The sequence below is a fragment of the Rhea pennata genome, chromosome 10 (assembly GCF_028389875.1).
Source record: "Rhea pennata isolate bPtePen1 chromosome 10, bPtePen1.pri, whole genome shotgun sequence".
In the NCBI taxonomy this organism is placed as follows: Eukaryota; Metazoa; Chordata; class Aves; order Rheiformes; family Rheidae; genus Rhea; species Rhea pennata.
The window spans coordinates 21,305,914-21,319,559 of record NC_084672.1 but is presented as its reverse complement, the minus strand read 5'-3'; the positions used below and the strand labels follow the sequence as shown (position 1 = coordinate 21,319,559).

Below are 13,646 nucleotides of genomic sequence, written 5' to 3'. Positions count from 1 at the left end.
GTTGTTTCAGAGTCAAGAATTGTCACAACGTGGTGAGGGGGCAGGCGGAAGCAGTTGCCTCCCTCTTTGGTCAGTTAAACGCTTTCGCTCCGTTTCCGAGTCTTGCCTGGCGCCTCCTTTGCTTTGTAGTTTCCATCAGTCCTCCCCATCTCTTAACGTGTCTTTGGCTGATCTTGTGTGGAAGCCAACCAAAGCTGTGATCACCCGAGCGGTGGCACTGCAGCTCCGTGAGTCCCCGCTCCCTTTCTTCTCCCAGGCCCTCGTTGCCCCTGGCCGCGCGGTGCCAGCGCGTGTGTTTGTGCAGCCAGGTGCCAAGCCGCACTGGGGAGGTGATTCACCTGGAGGAGAAAAGCTCTGCCAAAACCCTCCAACTGCCAGCATAAAGCAAAGGTTGTCCTGGGTGGTTAGGCTGGCATGGGAGCAAACAGCTAGTGGGGAAAAGGTGCGAGCTGCCTAAGTCTGTATTCTTGCTGAAAAAAAAATAGGGGAACCATGGCCCTAAAAGGTTTTGCCTAAAAATAAGAGTTAAGAAATTTAACAAAAATGTACATGAATGGATTTAATTAAAAATGATCGCTACTTATTAGTGCATGTTCCTGTCTATGAAATCCTTTAGCCTCAGTCAGTTGAATTAAATGAGGGAAGTATTCTTGAGTAAATAAGCATAGCTGTATCAGGGATGCTGATGCAGCTTAGGCAAGCTACTCAGTTGCTGAAGATTACTTCACTAAAACAGAAGTTCCCCACGCAGTTGCTCCAAGGCAGCAGATTTGCAGGTTGCATCTCCTTTGAGGAAAGCTGTGCAGCTCCGTACCTGAAACCTAGGTGTGTCCATCGCTGGCTGAGCTTGTGCAGCCTACGTAAACTGCGGCTGGCAAAGCAAACCGTACTGACAGGTTTTTGATGTTAATATTTTTGAGCTTTCTAGCACGTTGATCCATTGATTCAGATTCAGCTCTGTGTCCTGTGGTAAACGAAGAAGAGAATTGCTTACCATTCAAGCATTCAATATCAAGTGGGTTTGTTTGTTTGTTTGTTTTTTCAGCTATGTTTATTTTTCTCTCTAATGCTAGAGACAACCTTGCAACTCTACAGTTTTTGGATGCTCTTAATGGTGTAGGACTGGCAGACGATCATGGTACGCTTGAGTTAGATCAGCAATGCAAAAAGTATTTTCAAAGTAAAGATAAATGCAAAGGCTTAATCCAATGCAGCGGTTTGCTGCTGTTCCTGAGGTCCCTGCTGCCCAGCCGCACGGGTGCTAGCACCTCGGACCTTCATCAGCTGATTGGACTCGCACACCTCGCAGGAGAGGAGCCTAGCAAAGGGAGACAGGTCTCTGCTGTGTTAGTGAGGTGATGAGCACAGAAGAGGAAGTAGAGCTGCGTGGCTGGCAGCAAGGGCAGGGAACGCAGTGAATCCTTAGTCTTTTATCTATAACACCACCTTGTGCAACTTCTCTCTCAATAATACGGGTAACACAGGTAAGGAGCATTGCTTGTGCTATTAATACTCTGTGTGTGTGGAAGGTACCTATCTACAGGCTTTGTGTTGCAAAGGCATTCTGCATTACGTCACCTGAAGCACTGAAACAAAGCTAAGACTCTGGAAGTAATAAAGTTACTGGATTCTTTTTTTTTTTTTAATTCATAGTACAAAATTAAGAAAGAGTTACTAGAGATTATGTTATGCCAAGGAGGGATCCAGTTAAGGTTGCAATCAACTTCTGAAGCCAGAAGGCAGGTTAAGGTGTGTGCTGTTCTGTCAGAGAAATGCAGTCTTTGAAATCCAGATACCCAGTGAAACCAAAGGTGTTGCTCAGTTTGAATTTTTGTTGAACAAAAGATACAGAAGAAGATGCCCAGTGAGGGGTTATCACAGAGCGTTTCTTTTGCCTTCAGCCTGGGTGCCAGACGGTTAAATTCACCGTGCAGCAAGCTTCCTTGGCGGACGGGGTGCTCGCGGCAGGCAGCCGGCGCTGCCCCATAGACACTTCTTCCAGGGCGCTGTTGGCCTAAGTGGCTGCTGCCCCAGCTGCTGTGCAGCAGCTGCTGCTTGGGCCACGGGGTAAGCCACATCAAGACACCATTCAGGTTTAAAATCTCCATTAAAAGAAGAATCCTTCTCCGTTGTTTTTGCATCTTTTACCGTTCTCTGACTGCAGGAGCGGTCTCCATGCATCTGCCTGCCTTTGCCTGCAGCCAGGGTGTTAGTGGTCGGATCTTTGCCGAAAAGCTTATGCCGCAATTTCAGACGATCAGAACATCACTTAATGTCTTTTCCCCCTGCTTTGTTACCTGCTGTCAGTGTTTACCTAAGAAGTGGGTCGTGCATAGGCAAGCTGAAGCGTAGCATTAAGCTGCTGTACAGCTCGTAATGGGAAGAGAACAAATACTTTCTGTCTCGCTTACAAGAGACTGGCTCAAAGACTTGTTGCTTATGGAGGAAAAAACCCTCATACCTGTTCCTGATCTTTTTTTTGCAGTTGATTTTTACTGTGAAGCATGAAACATAAATTTAAGCTTAGCTTCTGAAACTACTAAATCAGTACTTGGGAATGGCAATGAAGACAAATACAGACCCCTGACACCTTGGGTTTTTCTGGGGAGCTTGTTTTGATAGCAGCAGCTGTCAGGAGCTCTGTCTTCTGCCTTTCTTCTACAACATATAGATCCAAGCTGTATAAAACCCGATTACCTGCAAGCCCTGTCAGAGCCAACAAATTTTCCGGTGTTTTTTATTCCATCACTTTCCTACAACAGAGGTTCTCAAACTGTAGTCAGCAAAAATATCTTAAACAGCTTTTTAAAATGCAAAGTTTGAGTATATGCAGCAGTCAGCATGAAACTAAGCGGACTGTTAGATCAAAAAAGTTTTGGAAACAGTCCTGTCCAGGTCAAGTTATCTTTCAGCCCTCGAGCGTGAAGGAAAATGCTGACAAGTGTTTAGAGTGAAATCTTTTAGATCTCAAAGACAGAGGAGTAATCAGTTTGCATCTCTTGCGTAAGGAAAATAACATCCAAATTTGTTAAATTATGGAGGGAGATAGGATTTATGCCTACCATCAGTAAACAAGGAAAAATACTTAGAAATAATTCTAATGTAGATATATTCATAGTGGTATGCGCTGTCCTGTCTATATAAATTGCTGAATCATGCTCAAAATTCTCAGTGGGAACAAGTTTGAGCTTAAAAGGAAATGAGGATAGAAATTATTCTTTAAGCCAAACTTCTCAGCACTCAGCAAAATAATGTACATCTCTGAAAAAGAAAAAAGAATCTGTATGAAACCAATAGAGCTGTTAAGCTGCAGCAATACAAAAGTCTAGGTATTTTAAAGAGATGGTATAAATTCCTGTCAGTTATTGCTGGATTATTTGAAATTCGCCTAGGTTTGAAATAAAAAAAATAGAAAAGAATTTTAATCAGCTCATTTGATAGAAAAATGCCCTGCCAATGGGGTTGGAGAGAATAATAAAAAGCAGATTTCAATAGGAAAATCATGGCAGGGTAGCAGCTCCAACTGATACATTTATGCAGAGTGGGCAGCAGAGAGATGGGAAGAATTCCCCGCTGCAGACTCTGCGGAGCAGCAGCATAATACACTCAATTTATGTCCACTGACTTCTAATATACTGTAGCTGTTCATAGCACAATTACATATATGAAGTGATATGTTTGAAAAGTTTAAAAATAACAAGAGTCTTAAAATTGTTGTATCTTGTCCCATTTATATGTATATTCTTAAGTACAGTCATATGAGGAAAAAAAAACAGTATTTTCTCTCATCTTTCCCTGCCTTTTTTTTTTTTTTTTTTTTTTAATGGGACAAATACCCCTTGTTTATCTCCAAGAGGGCTAAGATATGCTTGGTAGATTTTGTCAATGTTTCTTATATTCTACTGAAATGCAAAAATGCAGTTATTCAAACCCTCATGCTCTGTTAAATTGCAGGGATTTTATCTAAACGGTAAACTTTCATAGGTACCAAAATTCAATTACATATTGAATTTCTAAGCAGGAAAGCAGGAAAATTTAGTTGTGATTTTGTAGTACTGGAAAATAAATGTATTTCTGTCTTTCTCTTGGGAAAATCTGAAATAGATTTGCTACAGCTTAACAAAAAAAAAAAAGAAATAGAGATTGGATTGCTTGGAGAGCTTTAGGCTGAATAACTGAAGATGGTAACAGTGCAAGTAGATGAATGCAGGAGCTCATAAGGTAGCTGCTGGGCAAGCTACTGAAATCATAATATTCTAATAAATTATGCCTCTAGGACATTATTATTAAATAATGCAAACCAAGATTTTAAATATAACCTATGGTGTTTATGACCAGCTTTTTGATCTGAAGAAATGCACCCTGTCCAAAATCTCTGTGTGGGCTTCTACAGTGCAGGGATGCTGTAACAGGGAATGCGTTTTGTGTGTGTCTCTCTGGAGAGACCATGTTTTTTTAGAAGCAGATGAGGAATAGCAATCTCTGGGAATCTCAGACCGCTTACATTCACACTCGACCTCACGCAGAAGCTCACACTGAAGAGGACAGGTCTGAGTGTGTGAGTGCAGAACCCGGTGTGACTGTATTTTGAAGCGTTTTGTTAATACACGATGTTTAGCCCAAAGGAGGTTGTATGTGCAGCAACCTCACCTGACCTCAGCTGGGATTCATTAAATCCTCCTTTAGAGCAGTTGCAACAGGCTGTTTCCTACCATACCGCCAGTATGCAATCAGGAAGGAGCAAGCTGAGAAAAGCAACTTGGCATGTAGTAGCTAGCACCGTAGTATTTCAGTGCAGGCGGGAGGGATCTGAGGGCCTCCCAGGTCCGTGGGGACCCTGTTCCTGAGCCTGGCTGGGGTGCCGGATCACTGTGCGTTCTCAAATGTCTTGTGAACGGTTTACACTTCGGTGAATAGTTAGGATTCTGGTTAGTTTTCAATATTGGGAGGAGAAAAGAAAACTAAGTATTTTACTTACAAGTTTAAAAGTGTAAGATCAATAATAATAATAATCCTTTGTTGTTCTTTATACCACCCACTGCCCATTTATCAGCAATTTGTTTTATTGTTGGTATCTCTTTTCTTTCCTCACTGAATAGAATTACAAGTTTAATATGAGGCATCTCGTTAGTGTACTGCCTCTCACATGATCGTCTCTCTATAGCTGGGGTAGAGGATTATAAAATGCTGTTATGTGCTTTTCTGAGGGGGGAAGCAGAGCAGGCACACAATGATTTGGACTCTGTAAAGCAATATGAAGGCAGAGAAAAATCATTTAATTTCTACTACAAATCTATTTCCTATTTTGAAATTTTATTTAAGAATACTTGCTTAGCAGATCTGTTGCTTGCAAAGAATGTATGGTATCACAGAGAACCTTAATCTATTTCCTCTGTGTATTTCCCCTAAAATTTTTCTCTACCTTTAAACATGTCTTTGTTTCTTCTCTCTCTAAAATTCTTTCACATTCTTCTCAAAAACATCTGAATGTCATATGCAGTCTAACTTCAAAAGATTTCAGAAGAGAAATGTGTGGATAGCTGAAGGTATGGAACAGCATCTGCTCAGAGTGTTACGTGTATCAGGACACTTCAGCCTGGAAAACAGGTTGAGGGAGCGATGTAACAGAAATTGAAAATCACAATGCATAGGAAAGAGCAAATAGAGGCGATACGAAGGAACAAGTTTCTTGTCTGCCCTTTTCTCTGTAACAAGAACTTGCCAGCTAGCACAGGACGACGCCTCGGACAGCACGGAGCTGCGTGGTGCCATGTCCATCCACGGGATGTCACATTGGCTGAATTTCCTGTGGTGGTCTCAAAAGATAATTGGATAAGTCTACGGAGGAAAAAGCCTTCCTAGACCATCAAATGCAAAGGCCCCATTTCTGATTCTGGAAGTCTCTTAAGTTGCAAATGACTGGAGACAGAGAGAGAGTTTAGAGAAAGTGGTGCTGTATGTTATATGCCTTTATGCTCTGGGCCACTGCCTCCAGCAGACAGCTGGGCTAGGTGGACCTTTGGTCTGACCTACTAGGTTGCTGCCATGATTTTAGCCATTTTATCCCCTCTGGGCTTTTTCTTGTGGTATTTATGATCCTTGTGATCATCTTTCCGACATCCTTTGCTTAATCTACAGTTGGTACCTGTGCTATTTCCCATCTCATCAGCTGAATCACATCATTCCTTCTTCTGTTAAGTTTATTACAATCAAGTAATACTTACAAAACGTTAATAACTTACCCAACACAGATGGATCACTATTACTTTTTCTCAATAATCTACTCCTTTGTCCCTGAACTTGCATTTAGGAATAAACATTTCAGAAAGTTGCTTGCTTCTGCTTTTTCAGTTTGGCATTTTATTCTATGCTAACATATAAGACCACCATTGAATAATTTCTCTGTATCTTGGCTGTTTCATTGAAGCGTAACATTCACTGTGGTCATTTCATCCCTGATCGTTTCTTTAGCTAATTAGGCCTTCACCATCTGACCTTGTGGTCTGTAGCAGCCTGTCAAGTTGCTCCTGTCCTGCAGCAGTTCTTGTTTTGCATCCAGGATTCCTCCCTCACTGCTTTCACCTATTGCCTCTCTTCTCTGTATTCCCAAATGAACCATTTCTCAGGCGTGGCTTTTCAACTATGCATGTTATTCAGTGGCTCCTTTCTCGTTACTATTTTGATAATATTTTGTTACTCTGTTTTAACTTCATTTCTTTTTTTCTTTAGCTTAAGGTTTCAAATAAGCATTTTTCTCTGGCAAGAGTTTTTAGAACTGTAGCTGCTCTGGTTCTTCTTGTTCATATCAGTTAATATACGAATACAAGTGTGTAATAACTCCAAGTTTGATTCTAAGCTTCAGCACGATCTCAGCTTCCGCACCTGAAATTATCTGCTGCCTTTGCTGGCACTGTGCAGTTTCAGAAAGCACCTCAGAAACTCTCTCTCCCGCTCTACCATCCTTCATGGGACAGCTCAAGTTTTACTGTGTCTTGTATTAGTACTGTCACCATCTTTAACTAACCTGCAAGCTATTTTGCAAAAAGAGGATCTGCTTATACTTCATGCCTTAATCCCTTCCTCATTTTTAACTTTCTCCTATGAAGATACTTATTGATACATTGCCACATTAAAGATATGTGTCATTTTCAAGGACTTCCTTTGCTTATAAAATGGTCCTAAATATAATCCTTGATATATCTATCTATTTATGTCTATGTAGAGATTAGATAGAGATTTTTTTTCAGCGGATGCATTCAGGAGCACGACATGATGCTGCAGCAGACCTGTACTTTTAGTGTAATGACAAGCTAGGAGGGGAGCGACGCTCCCTGGGCCCTGTCTGCTGTCCTTGCCCACTGCCTTACGGCACGGCACAAATTGTTTCCAGCTTGCAGCCGCTTCGTACAGCTCAATCTGTGTAGCTGCCAAAAGCACTTAGTGCCCCACCTGTCTGCAGTTAAAGAGAGAGTTTCAAGAAATTGTTTTCTTTTTCTTCATCGGTGTTTTGAAAGTTGAGATGCTTCAGGTTACGATCTAAAATTTCCCTTTGTGCTCGACTGCTGTGCCAAGGTGAATTTCTTTGTTCCTTGAAATGGTTGGTTTAAACAGTGAAGTGCTGTGTTGCACGAGCTGGAGGAATGGGGAGAAAGGAGGGTGCGGGTTGTCGGGGGGAGTGTTTCAGGTGACTTTGGAAAAACACTTGAGCCATTCTACATGTCTTGAATTTCTTGTCATCTGAATGTCTAGTACAGAAATGTTGGCACGTAGCACTGGTTCCTTTTAGTAAGGACTTCATTCCTTCTTTAAATGTAGTATTTCAGCAATGTTAAGTGCTTCTTGCAGTTCCTTATTGCAGCTGTAGGTTTTTTCCATCAGTATTGTTAAATTGCAGTCAGAACCAGGAAAAGTGCCTAAAGAAGAAACCCGAGGAGAGGGAAATACCAAACAGTTTGTCTCAGGGCAAATCCTACTCGTTATGACCTATTCTTTTCACTTTGATTTTATAATCAAAGAGCACTGCAAATTCTGACCCAACTTCAAGTTCTGATTTTACTGTTGGTGGCCCTGATTACTCAGCTGTGATCATTTTTTTTTCAGTGAACTGATGCTAGACTTTTGACATCTTGTCTGACTAATTCAGAGCTAGGAGTTTTTGTTGCATTTCTTTGTGTTTGGCTGTTTCAGCTCGCTTTCTGTAGTAGTTTCTTGCTTCGTTTTTTTGTTTTTTGTTTTTTGGGTTTTTTTTTTTTGGTAAACTATTGCTGTCTCATGGCAAGGTCAAATGGTACTTCACCACGCAGTCAGGCCTCACAAAATGGCTGTTGTCACAAACTTGTAGAGTTTAAGTACCGTTTGTTTTCTTGGAAGTATCCCTTTGTTTGAGCCATCTCGTTTATCTTAACACCCAAGCCGATTTTTGATGTCCTGCTTTTAAGTCAAACTTTGACAAATGACAGCAGTACATGGCAGGTGCTTTAGCCTGGTCTTTTTAAAGTAATTTTCCTAAGGATCAGTGTCAATTCTGAGAGACCCGCAGGAGCAGCGTTCAGCTCAGTAAAGGCTGCAGACCTCAGCATAGCGCTAAGAAAGTCCAGCTAAAGCATTTCTCTGCAGCCCTTCCGTTCAGTAAGTTTTTGTCGCCCGGACGTAGTTGGGGGACGCGCCAGGCGGCGCGGCGGGTCCGCGGTGCCGCTCCGCTCGGCGGGCAGCGCCCGCGGCTCTCGCGCGGCCCCGCTGCGGCCCGGCTCCCGCCGAGGGCGGTTTCGGTGCCGGTGGGTCGGGAACGGCGTGTTCAGGTAGCGCAGCGGGAAGAGCCGCAGCTCGCTTGCGCCAGGAAATTCTCGGTAATGTGCCTGATTTCAGTTCGAAGTATTTTATTCTGCCTTCTGCTTTAACGGAAGGGAAAGCGAGGTGCGGGGAGGGCCTTTGTGAAGATCCGCGGGGACTTCAGCGCACCGCAGGTCGCATTTGCTTCTGTCGGTGGGGGTCACTTCTTCCGAATGAAGGTAATGCTGCCCCATCGCGGCTGTTCGGCCTTTGATGTGATAACGGTTACTATATTGACATCTATTTAATAAAAGCAAGTGAATGCATTAGGCATTTTTCCTTGATATAGTCACCCTTAAGTATCGCTCGAGTTTCTGCTAATGAGTTGATCAGATGAGAACTTGAAATTCGAGATTCCCTTCTGGCAGAGCCACCGAGGTCAGTCCTCAGCCTACATGACTCAGAATTGCTCCTTGTTTTCTTACTGTCAGATTTTGCAACAAATTTACTATTTGTAATCCAATACCCATCTGCCACCTTCTTTCTTTTTGTTGCTTTTTGGATTTTTCCCACCGCGTGAGTTACTGTATTTTGGATTGCCATCCACCAGGGTTTTTGTAGGGATGTTGTAATTAACGGGTGGACTCGCTGATAACTTACGCGTGGGAAGCGCGTGTTTGCGCCAAGCGGGGCGTTTGCGGCTGACAGCCGGCCCGTGCGAGTGTGTGTCGAGGGCCGAGGCTTGCTTGAGAGGCAGCCCCGGAGTTGCGGGGGGCAATACGGCGCTGTTTCACATCTTCCGAGGTTGCGTTGCAAGCCAGGAATCAGCAGCAGACATCCAAGGGCAAGCAGCTCGTGTTTGCAGCGGGACATTGCAGTCCCAAGCAGTCTCCCCTTTCTCTTAGGGCTAAATGTATTTGTTACCTTTTCCTTTCATGCTGTTTCTGATAAAGATAGGTTTTACCGAAATTTAATTCACCAAAAATGAATTTTAAAAAAATTCTGATAGTCAATTTTGGGTAGGTATCCTGTGTTCAAATACCTTTACGAGTTGACTCTGCCCTCGTTTGTAAAAATATGGCCAGTAATTACCGTTCATGGGCTTCAGGTTGTGTGCTTGGGTAGTGAAGAACAGGTGAACTCTGAAAGAGATATGCATAGACTTTAAAAATATATATATTTGGGGATTTTTGTTTCTAACTTTTATAAATATATATATTCTGTAAAGATCGGAGGTAATTTGAAAGGCTCTTTTGTATTTTACTGGGTTTTCATCAAAACATTTTATTTTTAATCTTTCATATTTGAGAAATTTAAAGGTTGTTTTCTCAAAGCTTGGTTTTGTTCAGCTTTTACTTCCATAGAAGATCTTACTTTATCAAGATGGTCAATAAGTTAGTGAAATGAAATAGATGCTAACAAAAGTACTCGTAAATATTTTAATAAAAATCTTTCTCCTCTTAATTGCTTGTACATACATATACTCTGTAATTATCATTTCATTAATTCTTCTGAGACTATCTAGGATATTTTTGTAGAGCAGATCTGATCTTTTTTTTCTGGTCTTTTTTTTAATATGAAAATGTATATGGATTTTCTTTTAATGTAAGCCTTTTCAGATCTACTTTATAATTTTATTTACAAATTTAGATTTGCATATAAAATTTGTCGACTATGACTATACTGTTTCCAATGCTTTTGAAAACTCCTTTAAAGTTTGTCTTGTGTGATCTGTTAACTTAGAATGAATTAAGCTTGTTCACATCTCTTGCTGAGCCTCTACAAGTGGAGTATCTTTATTTGGTCTACTTTTTATGGTAAAGTTCAGGACAGAAGATAACACCAATTTATTAGTTATGACAGTTCTGAAATACTGTTTGAATTTATTAAAAACAAAAAAGTTCAATTATGATTGAAAGTGGGGAGAAGAGAAGAGCAAATCCTAGTAGTATATGGAACTGAAGAAGTCTGCAAAATCTTGTGCTTGAGAAACTTTTAATGGCCTGTTATTTAACTGAGGAATTAAGAAATTGGTCAGGTGAAATATAGGCTGTAAACTATATAAAACAGAATCAGAAAGGTCATGAGCCTTGACTAAAGGCACACTTCCCAGGTATGTTTTACACTTAAATGCATTTCAGTTTTGTGTACATGGAGAAACTTCTTTCTAGTATTAAGGTACCTGGGGAAATTAAAATCCAATTAAGAAGACATTTCTCTAGGATTCTTCAAATTTGCACACAGATATTCTTTATGACTGCAGTTTGATACTGGCTGTGTTTGTTCCCTTTTTAGGTAGCAACCACATAGTGAGAGCATTTATTTGCAGGAGGAAAAGGAAGGAAATGATCATAGCATTATAAATCAAAAAGTAAAAGTAGTTTTCCTTGGATAATTAAAACTCATGGGTTTTTTATTCATTTTTAAATGCATTTTCTTCATTTAAAAATATCTGATGAGATGCGCTTGGAAAAAATGGAAGAAAATGTTTTTTGGATTAATTTCCCCCAAAAGTAAGGTTGTACTCTTCTGCTGTAAGTCAGCAGTTGCTTCTCCAGAAACAGATTGGAGGAAAAGAATCTCAGAACAAATTAAAACCACAAGGATTTTTACCATTTTTCCTCAGTGATGATGTGCCCTACCATATGCTAAAGGCAGAAGTTATCCTTTCATGATAAAATGCATGGTGGCAATGCATATGTACATATAAACAAACACATATGGTTTATGAAGATTATGAAGATTTAAGCTTGAGAAGTGAAATGCGCAGGCTAATAAAAGTAAGAAGAGGATTGCAAAGTAAGTTGTATGGTTTTTCTCAGTGATGAATGGCTCTTAGCTGGCAAAAGCAGTGTGTGTACAAATGATGCTCCTAGCAGACTTTTAAAAGGTCTGGAGAGACAGTTCCGTTTGTGTGTGTATGTATATGTACATATATATGTGTGTGTGTATATATATATATGTGTGTGTATATATATGTATATATATTCAGGATTTGTGGCTAAATTAGTGGAGGTTTTTGCAGTGATAATGAGATCTGAGGTACTTTTAATAAAAGACAAATTCCATTACTTTTGTATTCAAGAACTTGCAGTAATCGTATCTTGTATAACGATAACCGCTGAAACTCTGCTACTTGATTTAAACACGTGAGCAGCTCCTGCTCTTAGTATTGCCCTTGCTTGTCTTTTGCCCATGGAGCGGCTGCGATGAGCTGCTGCTGTGCATTTCTTTTGCTCCTGTCAACCTGTGCCACTGATGATCTTCAAACCGCTCTGCAGTGGCATCTTGCAATACTTCAGTAAACTGTTTACGTTAGAAAAAATTGTATTGGTGAAAGCTTCCTTGATTCCTAAAACCTTTGCTTACCTTTCCATTAAAAATACATATTCTCCAATTTGCTTTCTTCCTATTTAATCCATAAAATACAGCACATGATGTGGTTTCTTTGTTGATTCTAGAGATAATGTTTAGCCTGTAAAAGACCTTCTGTCTCAAAAACTTTTGAAACAAAGATTTTTTTTCAATAGATGATAAAAGTGCAGCTGCTAGATTAACAGACAGAGAAACCAAAAAGGGAGGATCTTGCAGATGGTTCCAATAAAACCAGGCAAAGAGCACGGCAGTGTGGCAGTGGGTGGGGAGAGCAAAGTGAAATTCAAATCCTAATCCCAGGGCAAGTTTTGTGTTCAGTTTTTGAAAGAAAGAAGTTATGTAAAAGCCATTTGAGATTTTGGGGTTGTGGTTTGCTTGTTTTGCTTTTCACATTGTTGCTTTCCATTTTCCCTGTTGCTACAGCACTACTGATTTTTTTTTCCACCTTTCTCTACCCCCATGTCTATATTGCTACCTGAGGGAGATGCCACTTTGCCAAGGGTCCTCTGCAAGACCGTGCTCAGCTCTTCAGAAGGATTTTGTAAATATGAAATACTACTTAAAGTGCAGATTTGCAGAAAATGTGTGCATAGGAAGTTTTGCTGTTGCGGCAAAGAACAGTAAAAGATACAGTAGACTTGTATTATCTTGCTGTCACATGCTGCTCCTGTTCCTACCTCGCAGCCTCCCTCGCAAGGCGGTTTGGCTGCCAGCTGGTTTATTAAGACCATTTTGGCCGAGTTTGAAACCATCCTCCAAACTTTAACAAAGCATGTTTCTTTGAGCTGTAAGAGGAGTTTGTACTGGAAGATTCATTCACAAGGATGGATGACTAGTAGTAAGTTTTGACTCCTTTCTGCTAACTTTTCTTGCCTTGTCTAATAATACTAGGTCTGTAACATGAGGTGAAAAACTAACAAACATAAATTGTGGTAAGAAAGATGCAACTTAGACCTTGGGAGGTGAGGGCCTTGATAATCCCTTGTGGTCTCTTCCAATGCTGTGGGTTTTTTTTTTTTTTTTTTTTTTTTTATGATGTGAAGGGGGGTTTTTGGTGTGTCAGAATGGTTTGGGGCTGGAGGGTGGATTTTATGTGTTGTTTAAGTATATGAATTCAGACCTGATCTCAGTTTTTCCATTTGTTTGGTAAAGTGAATTGCAGATGAACATAACCAAGGTTGTGTTGCTTCCATGTGCAATCAGATCCAAAGTAACTTGATTTTTTCCTTCCCTCTCCTTGTTAATCTTTTCTTCCATCCATGAAGAACTAGAGTGTTCAGAGAGTGCACAGACTTTCAACTTAAAGCCCACTGGGATGTTTCTTGATGTCGTAGTGTCAAAAGCATTTTCAAATTGGTGGCTCAGGAGTCAATGCAAATCCTTCAGATGCATGAGTAACAGACACTTGTTGTAAGAGTCCTTCAGCGTGAACAAGCCATTAAGTGCTTCCTTTCTCTCCATGAATCAGTTCTATTTTAAACAGTATAATCATTCTGTATTTC

At 40.7% G+C, this 13,646-nt stretch overlaps 1 protein-coding gene across 4 annotated transcripts in view; it reads left to right on the top strand.

Annotated features, from left to right (window-relative positions):
- Positions 1-13,646, top strand: part of PEAK1 (pseudopodium enriched atypical kinase 1) — a 124,104-nt gene that overhangs the window by 40,504 nt on the left and 69,954 nt on the right. The gene's annotated exons all lie outside the window — the stretch shown is intronic.